Source organism: Homalodisca vitripennis, chromosome 5 (genome assembly GCF_021130785.1).
Source record: "Homalodisca vitripennis isolate AUS2020 chromosome 5, UT_GWSS_2.1, whole genome shotgun sequence".
NCBI lineage: Eukaryota > Metazoa > Arthropoda > Insecta > Hemiptera > Cicadellidae > Homalodisca > Homalodisca vitripennis.
Genome location: NC_060211.1, coordinates 89,841,716 through 89,857,077, shown reverse-complemented (window position 1 = coordinate 89,857,077; position 15,362 = coordinate 89,841,716). Strand labels below are relative to the sequence as shown.

Here is a 15,362-nt window from a genome sequence, read left to right as displayed (position 1 = left end):
CTGCAAACAAACAAAGCTGCCATAATTAAGCTCTAACAGACTACATTGTGCTCTGAACATTTATGATTAATACTTCTCGGTAAATAACACAATGCATAATTTGATATGAGAACACAGCGCATTACTATTGTACCTGTTAATTAAATCTATAGTAGAAGTTATTGCAAACATTAAAAAAACCACTTAAAGTTAATATTCATTGTCAAAAAATGTATAATTATATACGACACGAGAATAAAGGAACCTTGTAATTGTACTTTGTAGTGAACTCCAAAGCACTTCGTTGCAATCCGATTCGTTGTATGTTATATATTCCTTGCTATACAATGTACGGATATATTCGATACGACAGTAATCATTATGCTTGTGTTTATTAGAATAGAAACAAGAGACTGTAATGTACCAAAACTCAGTTACAATTAATATTATTTACCACGTAACGTAGAACAATACTATACAACAATCCAGTAGTTTGTAGTAATCCCCAACAGACTGCACGGTACTCTGACTCATTTCTATTAGTATAACAGATACGATATAGTAACAACTTATACGATACAAGAATATACATAGAAGTTTGAGATTGTACGTTATTCCTAGATCAAACGGAGCACATTTTATTCTGGCTATTTTTAAATTAACTTTTGTCTGTAAATATCGTATGATTATATCCGTTAAAGTGTAACACAGTTTATTTTTGTAGTTTATTGCAATATTTCGTTCCATCTGATGCAGGCGAAATACAACTGATGGTTGACAACTATACGAAGATATAAATCCAGTTTTATGAATACACATTGATTGTACTTTATCATACTTCGATTCACATAGTGTTTTGTATATTTTGTCATTGGTGCCTGATGTAGAGGCAATTTTTCTTTTGCTTTTGACTGTACAATGTGGTTATTTTTATGTTTAGTTTAAACTATACTATAATATTTACAATTTTTTTAGTGTTTATGAGTTTTTATTGAACTCATGTTGTAAAATTAGCCAAACCTTTCGTGAAAAATTAGAGATTACGGTGGTATGGTTGTTCTTCTTTAAACTACATAGATTATAATGTCAAGCTATAACACAGTAATTATGCATTTGTCTACATATATTATAACTAGACATAAAACATGAGGTCGAAAATTGGTATTTGCATTATAATATAATATATTCTATTAAAGTTAAATTTCTATAGTATATATTAAACTATAGTAAAACGTTATTATTTAATAAACAAGCAAATGTATTTGAATAGTTGATCACGTATGAAATGTACGAATAGGCAGAAAAGCAAAACTTAAATCGTACACTTGCTCGAATCACTAGCATCTCCAGCAACAAAATTGACCTTAGTCCTATTTATTTTATAACACAGTAATATAGTGCGTTTGGCAATTGGTTAGTTGAGATTTATTAACCTTTCATTATAATATATTTTACTTATTGTACTTTTTATGCTATACCACTGGATGACAAAAAAGGAATGTACTATAGTTCAGAAACAATAATCGAATATCTAGTTTCGGAATTCATACTACTAAAAGTGATCGTCAGTTAGAAAACGAATGACGGAACACGTGTGTAATGTGTTTTCTAAATATTAGTGGAATTTAATTTTTGAATTTTCTAAAGCATACTTAGATCGTTTAAAAACGAAAAATACAGAGCTACTAAAGAAGGCTTGTGAAAATCTGATATATTGTATGACTATTTTAAAAGCTCCATACTCAAGCACTATAATGGTAACCATTGGCAACATACCGTTGGGCCAACTTCATACACTGGGATTAACAGTATTTTTGCTAGCATATTGAGAATATTTAAATAATAACAGTTTGTTAGTATTTTATTTTCTGAAAAACTAATTGTGATTGGGCGCATAGGCATAAATAATGCTTTCTGAAATAGTATTCACAGCTTTTAAGATTACTAGTTAATAAATGAAAAAAATATGGTGCGACAAAGTTTTCTAAGCCATTCCTTTCTATACAAAGTGCATATTGTTAAATAATAAGTAGTGCTTCCCTGTTATTGAACAAACGATTAACGGTTATACTACAGATACGAGATAAACGTATATTTATATAATATGTCAACGTTTTTATCTGTAAAACTTAATAGAGTTGTTCTAAATACATTTAAGTTTTGATAACAAAAGAGTGGTATCGTATTCAAGAAAATGTACTTTATTGTCTTAACTTGAAAAATAAAGACAGTTTTGAAATCAATAAAATCAAAGTGATTTAGAAAAAGTTGGGATGAGGTGTAACACGTATTTTAACATCTTTCTAAAACACAATTTTAAAATAAGTATTCACTACCATTACTATACACAACTTGAGCATTCAGATTTGCACAATAAACTCGTTACATATGTAAAACTAAGTTTTCTTGATGTTCATTTGAAATTCAGATCGGTACATCCAAGACATTTAAGATGTAAAGTGGTTGTAGTTTTAAAAGTATTTGTTATTTACTCTTGTTGAAATTTGTTAAATTATGACTACAATACACAATATTGATATTGGCACATAGACTATTGAAGTATCTCACAATAAGTATTTTATACTGGAATTTATTTTCGAAAAGATTTGTTAACTTCTAAAAAAGCTCTGTCGTTTAACATTAATTTTTAAACTACTTTTATTGTAACATCTAAATAAATAAACTACTTGTGTTCTTTCGCGGTAACAATATTTTTTATCTACGGTAAAAGAGGAGTTTATTGATGATGATTTGGGAGAGACCCAAGGCGAGGTTCAGGTTACACTGTAAATAATTAATTGTCTTACTTCTTAGTTATATACGAAGCAATATTTTTCTGAAACTATCGTGCTATTCCGTGAGGACTAGCAACAATTAAAACATTGCTCTTAAACACCTGTACTTGAGTAAAAATCGTAAATAAAGTACCTGTAAGTTTGTTGGTATGAAAAGCTATTTAAGAAGTCGACAATTACGCGTACGTTAATGACTAAAATACTGTATTTTTACTTTGTTCCATATATTTAGACTTTATAATTGAATAGTTGAATAGTGAATTATTATTTGGTCCTTAAAAGAGTATCCTGTAATATTTGTTACTACGAGCTATTTGTGATGTACCATTTCCTCATATTTCTTGTAATAATTTTATAAAAAAATGAAAATCCCTACCTATTGGAGCTGTATAAATTACAAAAGCGATCTGTGCATGATGTGAGTAACGTTCCCAGTTGCAGCAACCATTATTTTTCACATAACACTATTTTATCAGGCTGAAACAAATATAACATAAGCTACTATAAAATTCTGTAATAAAACGTTGATAAATTATTAATGACATAATAATTTCACATTGATATGAAGTTATTAAGCTACATTAAGTATAAAAACTAGTTCCATTCATTATATTAAAATAAAAAAAATAATTTTATATTTACATTACGTAAAGAAAAACATATTTATTAGTTCTATCTAGCCTACTCATTCATACATTGCATAGTGTTATTCTTTATATCTCGTCAGCAGCACTATTGAGTGCACTACTTTAAGCACAGGGTAGTTTCCCGATTTCTACTCAGTATTGACATATAGTCAATCGATTATGAAATATCCATGTCGGCATAGTGCAAATCTTCTCGAGGGAAGGGTAATCAACGTAGTTGATGTAATTAATACTCCATTCACCTTCCGCTTTTCAGGTGTTTGTACTGTCTGCAGTCTACGATTGCAGAGCTTGAAGACATACAGTACTTGTCACTGTATTGAAACGATGTGAGACCCCTTTGAAGATGTTTGTATTGGCTGCAGTCTACGATTGCAGTGCTTGCACTTGTCAAGACATGCAGTTGTAAGACATGCAGCACTTGTCACTGTTTCCAAACGATGTAAGGCCGCTTTGAAGATGTTTGTATTGGCTGCAGTCTACGATTGCAGAGCTTGCACTTGTCAAGACATGCAGTTGTAAGACATGCAGCACTTGTCACTGTATCCAAACGATGTAAGACTACTTTGAAGAAGTTTGTATTGGCTGCAGTCTACGATTGCAGAGCTTGCACTTGTCAAGACATGCAGTTGTAAGACATGCAGCACTTGTCACTGTATCCAAACGATGTAAGACCACTTTGAAGAAGTTTGTATTGGCTGCAGTCTACGATTGCAGAGCTTGCACTTGTCAAGACATGCATTTGTAAGACATGCAGCACTTGTCACTGTATCCAAACGATGTAAGACTACTTTGAAGAAGTTTGTATTGGCTGCAGTCTACGATTGCAGAGCTTGCACTTGTCAAGACATGCAGTTGTAAGACATGCAGCACTTGTCACTGTATCCAAACGATGTAAGACCACTTTGAAGAAGTTTGTATTGGCTGCAGTCTACGATTGCAGAGCTTGCACTTGTCAAGACATGCATTTGTAAGACATGCAGCACTTGTCACTGTATCCAAACGATGTAAGGCCGCTTTGAAGATGTTTGTATTGGCTGCAGTCTACGATTGCAGAGCTTGCACTTGTAAAGACATGCAGTTGTAAGACATGCAGCACTTGTCACTGTATCCAAACGATGTAAGGCCGCTTTGAAGAAGTTTGTATTGGCTGCAGTCTACGATTGACTGCAAAAAGAGAAGGCTTCACACAGATGATCGTTGTGACCTCATCTCTTGTCATTTATTGTGACTAGAAGTGGATACATGTAAACAGGAAGACGGACCACAGAAATACCCAGTGTTTCATAATGGTTAAGCCATTACGTTATCATCTAGGAATGTGTTGATGTTGACTCAGTCACTCAAGTATAATTCAGAACGACTTTTCATCGTAATAGCATATGATGGTTTGATCCATACGCTATTACGATGGTGCATACTGTAGTTTGTTGCATACCGCTTGCTTTATGATTCGGTTTACATTCTGTATGTAATAAGATTTTCGTTGACAGTTATACATAGATTGAGTCTTTCGTTCATAGTTTAAAGTGACTGATATTAGAGTTAAATTTACAAGCAACAATTATGACTCCACTATTTTACAGATACATTTAAAACACATTATATACGCTATAAAATATAATTATATTTATACATATTTATTATATTACTTAAAATCTTCCAAAGTTAGTAAAATATAAAGAAATATAACATTATTAACAAGAAAACTAAATACTGATTGAAAATTCCTACTACACAATTATTAATTAATATATAAATGATAAAAATAAAATACTAGCAGTAAATATAATTTAAATGAATTAAAATAAAATAAAGAAATAAAAAAACAAGACAACAAAAGGATATGTTCCAAAAATTAATTAAAATTTCAATGACTTTTCAACTTACTTAATTATATAAATACTCTTACTTGTATATGGTATCTTCTGGTGGTGTGTGTGGTGTTCGTGCGTTCGTGCGTTCGTGTGTGTGTGTGTGTGATTGGGTTTATTTTGTGCAATTATATGATTTGTGATTACTGCAGAACCATCTCGGTTTATAAGCATATGACTGATTTTTAACGTTGAACGTAGTTTTTTGTTGTAAAATTAGAACTCAACGAGTTAATCTATACTTTGATTTTATTTTTTGAGATAGCTTAAACTTAAGTTTTAGAACATTTTAAAAGATGAAGAAGAGGACAGATTTAAATCCTCTAAATGAAGTGTTCCATTTTTGAAACATACCACGATAGCAAATTTGCGAAATCCTTTATCCTTTCAAAGAGCATGTATAACAGTCTAAAATTATTTACCAAAATTAATTAATGCTTGATACACTATCTTGTTCCTTCATTTCAACACATATTTGCATATGTAGTGGTAATATTTGATTTTACTCTAAAAGTTTTATAAAATTTCAATAAAAAAGTATTCCATACAGATTAACAGGTTGAGTCTGTAAACTTGGTTATAGACGATAAATATGAAATTGAGTTTAGTTATTATTAGCAAATTCCCACGCAAAAATGTGCTATTGCGGACATTTCTGAGTAACTTCTAAAAACCTGGGGACAGGAAATGTGAATCGATCCTTCGTCATACACAGTAGTGTGGAATAATCCCATAGGCGCATCCTTTGTCAGGCTCAGTCTTTGTCGAGCCGGAGCAGTAAAAACTCTAACCCCATTATAAACTGAGGTGAAAGAGCTGCTTTTCTCCATTTATCGTTGTCTTTTCTCCCACGAATGTGCTATGACAAAGACGACCGAGATGTTTGCATGACGTCCACTACCTTAAAAACTTCCAATTTATTTCGTCCAATTTAAGTTTAGTTCACAATAAAACTGTATTTTCTTCTTTGACAGCGTAATTCCATTAATTTTGTGCGTTCATTATCAATACGAGTATGTTTATTTATTACTTGTGAGCTGGTGTTAGACGATTATTAAATATCCAAATTATTTCTTTTCATGCTATGCCTTTGACATACATTTTCAAATGCTGATTACAAATATTTAATTCGTATATTATTGTATTTTTGTAAACGTATTTGAAAACATTTATTTATTTAGTTTTAATTTATGTATTTATACTTTGTTGTATTTTAATTCGAATAAACTGAATATAATTTTTTACAGTAACCTATTATTTTTCTCCAAAAATCTAGCCTTACACATAACATTGTTTACACCCAGCTCGGTCCTATTAAGAAATGATATCGGAAACTATTGGTAATAACAATTTAAGTTATTTATAAGTATTTTATGATCTACTCTAGCAAATTAATAAAAATATTCTATTTTTAAGAAAATATTACTCTTAAAATTTGAATTTATTGTAATAATGTCGTCTTTATAGATTTTTGTAAGAAGACGCATTGTTATTTTATAAATAAATTCATGATTACTAATGTTTTAAAACTTAGTTTTAGGTGAAAAATATTATTTATCTACTACATGAAATTGAAAATGCTTATTTTCCTTCACTTAAAGGCTACATCACTCTTAGACATGGGTTAGTATAAAACTTAGCATGCAAATTATAAACAAATAATTAAATTTATAGCGGCTAATTTAAATAAAAATTTTAAGTTCATTCAACTATTCAAATTTTAATTCTGTTTCTTGTAATGTTATTTTTAAATCTAATATCCTATTATTATCCCTTAAACCTCTTGAATAAAAGATTCACCATTTTCTAATATTCATCCGCTCTCACGTTTAACCAAAAGAATATTAATAATTTATTATATGTTTCAAATTTTAACTATACTGACTAAATCAACGCAAATAAACTTCATATGTAAATTTCGATTGCAGAGGTTTTAGGTTAAAAAAAGTTGAAACTTCACTATAGTCGAAAAAGTAAGAATCAATATCTCGGCATTATTTTAGATATTAAATTGACATAGAAAAATACACCACAGTTCTTGGTAAAAAATTAAAATGTCTTTAGGAACATTTAATTTTTTACTATTATTTGTAGCTACTTCATGTAAAAATATTACATATCCATACATTCCAGATTTATGATATATAATTTCAGAGGGGGGGAGAGGGGAATTTTTAAGTATAATATTCTTGGCGTTAATATTTCAATGAGTTACGATGATAATGATGAGAATCACTTTATTAAAATTATCCTAAAAAAATAGACTGGAAAGTTCTCTTCCATTGCTTATAAAATTGAATGCGTTTTCAATCTAATAATTCATTTTAAAGTATTAAAAATATTTTATAAAATAAGTGTAAATGCGGGAACAAACAACCGGTTTATTATACTAGGCTGATAAGTATACCTTTCATACACATAAAGTTCCAAATCATTTTAGACGATGTTTTGATTACTTTAGATCTAAATACGTCAATCGACTGTGTTTTGAAATAAAAATAATACTTACTTTATGCTATTTCTAAAAAAAGTAATACTTTTATTGTTTTCAATAGTGTTAATGTTTTCAATAGTTTTTGTTCAACAGTTTTCAATGATAGTGTTAATTATTTCCTAGTATAATTACATAGATTTAGATTAAACAGTTTTAAATAGATAGACCTGATTGTTATAACTAGTACTGATATTCATATTATTTTATTTTATTATTATTTTTAAACTTCGTATGAAGGATAAAATAACCCAGGGCGACACGGAAAGCAATTAACCTTACATAACAATAAGAACTGGTCCAGTAATTAGAATGATATTATTAACAAATCCAAGCCGTATTTGTAAATACGAGGCAGTGGAAGTTACAATTATTGTTATTGTGCTTTTATATGTGGAATAAATTTCATTATACCATCATAATTATCTCATCAATGAAGTATTTACCTTTCCGGTAACATTGCTCAATTACATTTCAAAAGGAAAATAGCAATAAAGCTTTTTTTTAATAGCTCAGTATAAAATTTTATTTTTAAAAATGAACAGATATCTGCAGATGAAATAAATTTATTTTCAAATTAATATTGTATAGTTATTGTTGTCATAAATGATATATTTTAAATAATGATAAGAATCTTTTAAATTATATTAGTAGATTTAAAAGATATCAATCAACAAAAGGAAATCCATGAACTTAATTTCGAGGCACAATAGTCTTGTTTAACCTAATCTGATGTAACCGTGATTAAATTTGGTTGAAAATATTCGGGTAATTTGGAATAATATACACAATTATCCATTAGTGTGCTAATCAAGGATTGCATTAGCAAATAAATTACAGTATATTTATTAATAATAAAATACTTCTAACACTGTTATTTATACTGACGTTTTGGATCCAGCAAAACCATCAACTTTGGATTTGCGAGGTGGTAAGCACGTCAAAATTCTAACCGAAGAGTTGCTAGGACAGTAATGCCTTAATTCTAATAATTCTCAGTTACTTTGCATAGTTTGATAAAAATGTAACTTAATTGGCTACTGGGCTTGCTTGGTGGTTAGCGCGTCAAACTTCTAACCAAAGTGTCACCAGTTCTGCAATGCCTTAATGGTAATTCTCAGTTACTTTGCATTGTTTGGTATACGGTATACAGTAATTGGCTACGGGGCTATTAAAACATATATTCTTTTTTTATAAATTTTTGCTGTACAAAGAATTAAATGTTGACTTTTGTTATGATATGGATATAATTATAAATAATTGTTATACATATTCAATCGCGTATGAATGAGGTAAACATATGTAAATGCTAGTAGCTTTCATTGAATATAGCATTCAATAATCTGTACGCAATAGCTTGACAGCTTTAATGCATATCTTAGGAGTTTATAACTAACTTTGTATTTTCATACTATTCATGCACTGTAATTTACCAGTTCGTTTAAATGCTTCTTTTGCCTTATTTAATTTAAATATGTTTTAGTACAATTGTATTACTTGTATGATATTGCTCATTACACCGATATCAGAAATAAGGACTTCTTTATTCAATTACAATACAAAACTTTAGAAGGTAAGGAATGATCAGTAATATTTTTAACTCCATTTAGTTCAGAAATGTAAGACAGAAGCAGGCACCGCTTGTTTATAAGGATTATATATTTGGAATACTTATAAATATAAAGATAAATGAACTTAGGTAGGAAAATTATTGAGCTAAATAAAACACAGAATGATTATCGGGCAAATGTCCAAGCCAGCCCTTGGAGTGGAATTGGTCGAAATTGGTTCAACGAATCTCTCAATGTTCGACTGACGCAGCTATGGAAAAAAGAACATCGTCCAATCAGTTCAGCCATCGGTTTAGATCTTTTAGTTTTATCTCGGTTAAGTCCTTATACGATATAGTCCTTGGCTTAACTCCTTCCTTTCTGAATTCAATTAAATGGAACTTACTTTTACTCTGATGGATTTTATTGAAAAGGGTTTACTTTAACTGCTATCATGTTTTTGGACAGACACATGTTTGGGTTGTAAAAATGAGTAGACGCACAACTTGTAGGACATTTAAATGTAATAATACAAGTCCTAATGTGTATAGTTTTGTTACAAGATGCTTACACGCTGGTATCATGACTATAATATAAGTTTTCCCCTTTAAATAGCGTCAACAATTGTAATTAGGATAGCAAATAATATCCTAACATTTGGGAAATATTTAAAAAGTGATCTATTTTCATTTGTATAGTAGTAAATGTCCCCGTCTGTAACTTGTGAGACTGGAGTACAACCGAGATTTGTAAATAATCTATCGTAAAATTACATTAACCGATGATGATAAGAAACAAGTGCTGTACTCAATGCATGCAAATGATAGGACTTAGTTTAATGAATATTTTATTTATCATTATTTGTACTCAAGAATAATAAACGCATTGTGTGAAATTATCATTTAGGTAATATATACTATATTGTCAGCATGCTCTGTTAGTGACTCAACAGTCTCGCAGCAATCTCATAATTGTGGCTCCCCACTTAGTAAGTCTTCGGTAGTATAGTGGTCAGTATCCCCGCCTGTCACGCGGGAGACCGGGGTTCGATTCCCCGCCGGAGAGTTCACTTTTTGCACACGATTTACTGAATCACTACCATATGCATAGATTATAAGAAATAGGTATTTGATATTATATAACTTAAATGTTTATGATGAGTGTTATTAATATTTTATAGAATTTTGATTGCTGTTATTTAAGTATGTTTTACACTAGCAAGATATTGAGCAAGGTTTGTATCTGACGGTAAAAATTGCTAATCTAAACAGCAAAATAGTTTTCGCGGGTAGTTTTCCAACTAGTGTCGTCAGTTGTATACGAGTGTTAGGAAGCAGATTCGTATATTGAAATTTCAATTATAAATATTGCCAAGATATCACTGTTGTGTATGAAAACATTTTACATTGCACTCGCATCAACCAATGATGCAGCTGTTGCAACTGCTTGCAACAGTACTCGCGATTAAAAACTGTTATCCGTATTTACATTATGTAACATCAGTTGAGTAATTCCTGTCCCAACTTAACTCGTTAGTGTAGGCCTAAACGCAGCTTAAAGACTACAGCAACGAATTGAATATACGGTAGTCTCATAGCAATCTCACAATGTTATGTCATCTCATAGTAAGTCTTCGGTAGTATAGTGGTCAGTATCCCCGCCTGTCACGCGGGAGACCGGGGTTCGATTCCCCGCCGGAGAGAAATTGTTTTTGCACAACTTATTCAAAGTTTAAAGGAGTTAAATATATTAATAAACTTCTAGTATATTACAATATTTTTTAAACCTTCCAAGATTGGAATAAATATTATTAATATTATATTAATGGAATCTTATAAATGTAAATTAGTTTCAACATTTTTTACTATTCGTTAATTTCGAGAACGGGTGGACCTAATCGGCTAATTTTTTATGTACAATATTAACTGATATCCGAGAGAAAAGTTCATATGTCGACAAAGATTAAGAATTTTCTTTGAATATTTTGGAATTCAGAAAAAATGTTTTATTTATGTTGCATAATCGAGATTTACCTGATTTAATCAAGACACAAAATAGGTGTTCCACTTATTTAAGTGAAAAAATTGGCTGGAACATCAGTTTACATTTTAATTATATTAAATATCAATTGTATAGTGCTTTATCAATAGAGTAACGCAGTTAGTAAATACAAAGTTAATATATAACGTAATCCAGATTGCACCAGTGACGAATCTAAAACATCTAAAGCATTATAAATATTATTTAAACAGTGGTACAAAACCAAAAGATGTGATTGTCTTCACGTAAAATATTCACAATGGAGGGTTTAATTAACGTTGTGATATGACACTGTAACAGTTGCTTAAGGAAAACAGAGAACTAACCACCAACATACCTCAACAACCTGTTCTTTCCCAGACTGTATTCCGAAAAATAAGATTCGCATAGCCTTATGAATGATCATTTTTGAAAGTTACATGAACATGATAAGAATCTACCTCTTATGCCAAGAGTACAGTTCGAGGACTTTAGCTGTGCGCGTGACCTTGAGTGTGTGGTGATGGGCGGGAGGGGTGGCGGGGTAGCATTATGCGCTGCGTCCCGAAAACATTTTCTGTGACTCATGGGTAAAACCCTCCTTTCAGGAATCGTATTGGCCCAAATAACTCATCACACTCGCTAAAATCAGTCTGTTTTGTAAAAGTGCTGATTTTGGTGGAATTAAATAATAAGAGAAATCCAAATAATAGCAATAATAGGACTTATCCTTGTTTTTCAGTTATTATAGTGTTGTTTAACGTGTTTTTGAAAATAACGTATTTGTCAATTTTATCTGCAAATCAAAATCGTGAGTTTAAAGTCGTTAAAGAGATTGTTGCGCCTTCATCTCAGCGGCTAGCACGTAAACGCAACCCGCCACACAGATAGCGTTTATTTGTTGAGAGGGTAATATCTGGGCCCTACGAGCACAGCTAAAATTCCTCCAACTGTAGATAGGAAGTAGGTAGGATGTACGCCTACCCGCCTAGACCGTAATCGTCTTACAGTCCTAGGCCCTACGTATTTACGTATATTTTCTCCAACAGTACAAGAAAACGTAGATTACAAGAGGTGAGCCTTTTGACTGAAGTACATTTTCGAGAGCTATTTTCAAAGCATATACAAGTTTTTTATCTGGACATAAAGCACTTAAAAGCACTAACCAAAAGCAGTTGTACCACCGTAAGTGAATTTAATAGACCAAAATTGGACACTTTTTAACCAAAAAAGGCATCTCAGTCGTAGGTATGTGTTTTTCTTTGTCGGGACAAGTAAAAGTCTACTATGGTACTGGACATATGTTAGATATGAAGTATCTGAAAATGGCTAGAAGTCTTTTTGACCTTAGAGGTTTCCGAGATCTGTGTATTTCTATTTTATTGTTCGAGGTAACAGGGCAGACTCAGCTGTGACGTTGGAAGTACAAACATTTTGAATCAGAAATGCTCCTACACGTACACACCATGGTATAATAGTAAGGTTAAACTCTAGTACTCTTAATGATGAACATTTATAGTATCTGAGGGATGTATGCCTACTTACATTTGAAAAATTTATAGATTTCTACCATATTATCAAAAGTGTTTTTCCTAAGTAGGCCTATTATAAGAAATCAATTTTTAGTTTAGTCACTGGCTTGAAAATAGCAAATGAAGGAATAAAAGAATGAAAAAAAATCAATTGAATAATATAAGTTCCCGGTGTATATTTTCGGTATAAGATATTTTAGGTTCAACAGTTTAAGGTTGTCTTATTGCCACAACCAGGAAAATGTGCGCATATGTAGACACGAGGAGCTTACTTCTAGAAGGGGGAGAAAGGGAATCTATTTCGGGTCCTTGTATTCAACTGCCGGTTTAATAAGTAGAGTAAAAACTAGTTTAACAGACCAAGAATGGTGGTACATTTCTCCCCTGTACGTTAATCCATTCACAAGAAAAGTTACAGACAAACCTACCAGGATGTATTAAGGATGTTTACAAACAACCTTTTCTATAGAGTAATAATATTGTTAGTAAAAGTTGATAAAGATATAATAGGGCATCATTTGTGAGTTGGGTTCGAAATTTTCATGTCTTCTGTGAGGCAACTGCTATCTTTCCTTCTGAACAATAAACACACCTCGTATATGCATAAGGCTTACAAAAAATGATTTTTACAGTATCATATGAATTAAACTAATTCCAGTCCTGAAAGGCAGAAGAAATTAAGTACTTGTTTCAATATAATGTGTAAAACTTCCAAAGATATACTAACGGTGCTAGACATACTTTGGCACAAGACTGCCGAGTCTTCAGTGTCGAAATTCTTATCTTTTTTTCTAACGTCAATTAAACAAAACTAGTACTTGCATCGTTCTTGTAAAAATTTAACTTACACAATATTATTAACACTAATTATAATATTGGGAGGTTTAAACAGTATTTGATTCTTCTAATATTTAAATAATTTGTACAAAAAGTGATCTCTCCGGCGGGGAATCGAACCCCGGTCTCCCGCGTGACAGGCGGGGATACTGACCACTATACTACCGAAGACTTGCTAAGTAATGAGACACAATTGTGAGATTGCTGTGAGACTACTGAGTCACATGTTACAATGTTGCAATACTAATAATATTATGAGTGCGAAAGTACCTTTGTTTTTTTTTTTTGCTTTAACTACCATTTAACCGATTGTACTGAAATCTGACATGGACATACTGAGCGACCCTTGGATGAATAAAGGCCTATCCATATTTCGAAAATACCTCCGGGATACGCCTCACTGGTCTCTATAGCAGTAAAAAAATCCCATATTGGTCTCTAAAGTTGTGAAATATTAGATGAATCAGCCTGTTAAATGTAATCCCTGTCCTGTGTAAATATTGCTTTATGATAGTGCAATCATATTTTTAATTAATTTAACTAAATTAATACATTAAATTTGGTTACATTTATATTGTGAAAGCATGGAACGACCGTGATAGTAAAAAAGTACGCTTCTGAGACCTGTGTATACGTGGTCTTGATTGGGAAACAAGGCAAAAATCGACTATGGAACAAAAGATACGAAGATCGGATTAAATTACACCGGCATATATATACTTTATCATAGCAAATGAAATGGTTATTTTCTGGATTTTACTTAATGAAAAAAATTGTGAATGTGTACATGTGTATTGAATTTTGTTTTGCCTACGCTTTGAGGGACGGCATATTTACAGAAGTTGAAGGAACATAACTGAGCGATTAGTCATTAGCATGACTCAACATACCATTCCCTCTGTGTATTTGACGAAACAAGCGAGCACATTGAGTTCGTGATTATAGCAAGTGAATTTACAAAGAAATACGACAGACACTTAATGCAATTCTAATGACAGAATATCATTGAGGTGATATATCATCCATTTTTCACTGATGAAGTATACAATACTGGTTAAGTATATAAATACTGATATAATTCCTAGAATGGCCCAAGAAAATAATATGATATACCCAACATGGATTGGGAAGCAAGATCATGTACTGTATCAGGTTTACAGATATTTATTCTTTCGAGAAACGATTCTGAGGATACAGAGGCACCTAGCTGGGTGGCCCGCAAAGTATGCAAACGTTTCCTTGATGGAATTAAAATAATTGTAAATATTATTAGTGAATCAGGCTAGTTTGAAAAGTTCAGGTCTTTGTGTGTATATGTAATGCACAGATTTAGTATTGAATAGTAAGGCATAGCGAGAAGTTCGGATCTATCACTTTACCCCTTTACACGAAGTGGAATACAAGTGCAGAACTAGACACATTTAACTGCAGTGGACTTCAGTCCAAGGTATGCACAATATATATATATATATATATATATATATATATATATATATATATATATATATATATATATATATACTTATAAGTATGGCCCAAAGATTATAAAAATATCATTACTCTATTAAGAGTAAGAATAACTAATCATGGATTTGGTATTGTGCATTAAAATTTTGAGAGACCATTATTTGTAAATGC

At 31.3% G+C, this 15,362-nt stretch overlaps 3 non-coding genes across 3 annotated transcripts; 2 read left to right on the top strand and 1 right to left on the bottom strand.

Moving 5' to 3' along the window:
* The first annotated feature begins 10,329 nt into the window (after positions 1–10,329).
* On the top strand, positions 10,330–10,401 carry Trnad-guc. Its single transcript has one exon. It is a non-coding gene; the product is annotated as a tRNA-Asp (tRNA).
* Positions 10,402–10,966: 565 nt separating this feature from the next.
* On the top strand, positions 10,967–11,038 carry Trnad-guc. The gene has a single exon. It is a non-coding gene; the product is annotated as a tRNA-Asp (tRNA).
* A 2,785-nt stretch (positions 11,039–13,823) lies between these two features.
* Trnad-guc lies at positions 13,824–13,895 on the bottom strand. Its single transcript has one exon. It is a non-coding gene; the product is annotated as a tRNA-Asp (tRNA).
* Between the last annotated feature and the right edge of the window lie 1,467 nt (positions 13,896–15,362).